Source organism: Nicotiana attenuata, unplaced genomic scaffold, assembly GCF_001879085.1.
Source record: "Nicotiana attenuata strain UT unplaced genomic scaffold, NIATTr2, whole genome shotgun sequence".
Taxonomy (NCBI): domain Eukaryota; kingdom Viridiplantae; phylum Streptophyta; class Magnoliopsida; order Solanales; family Solanaceae; genus Nicotiana; species Nicotiana attenuata.
Window position 1 is genome coordinate 8264 of NW_017673834.1, and position 766 is coordinate 9029.

Sequence of the window (766 nt, forward strand, 5' to 3'; positions counted from 1 at the left end):
AATTTTTATCTCAAAAAAAAAAAAAATTCAATCATCTCAGAATTCCATTTTCTAGCCTAACTCCCTCACCCCACTTTTCACGTCTCATACCCCACAAATCCTAACTCCTCACGTTCCTTTCCCCACTTCTCCCACACCCTTACGTTCCTATTTTTCTACCTAACCTCAATTCCACGTTCCCCACTCCAAAAAACCACCCAGATCTCTTTATAAAGATTACTATAAGTTAAGTTGAGGGATGAGGTACATAAAAAAAAATAAAAAAAAAGATTTCACAAAAATTAGCCTAGAGACTTACCAAAAGGATCCATCGTTTTCAATCAAGAACAGAGCCTTCCCACTTTGATTTTGATTTTCTCCTGGTTTTCAAATAAATATCCATTGTTAAGTCATGGATTTTTATTTTTTAGAGACGGATTTGTAATCAAATTTCAGCAAATATATTTGGGTCTTTGCTAAGAACAGTTCGAATCCATAGCTAAATTCAACCAACACTTTTTCCTTTTTTTTTGAAAATTGTTTTCGGCTTCCTCTACCGGTGAAACTCGTGTTTCTCCGACGAAGATTTTGGTTCGTGCGAGTCCCGGTCTACTGTTCCGATCTGGACGAGGTGGCCGGAGAAGTTTTCGTTTGAGGTCCCGTCCGAGCTACTGTCTGATCCGAGTTCCCATTGTAGCCGAGTTTTCCATATTCAATTACTGAGAAGAGTTCCGGCCAAACAGGTTCTCTCTCCACTTTTCTTCTCTTTATTTGATTACACTCAGAA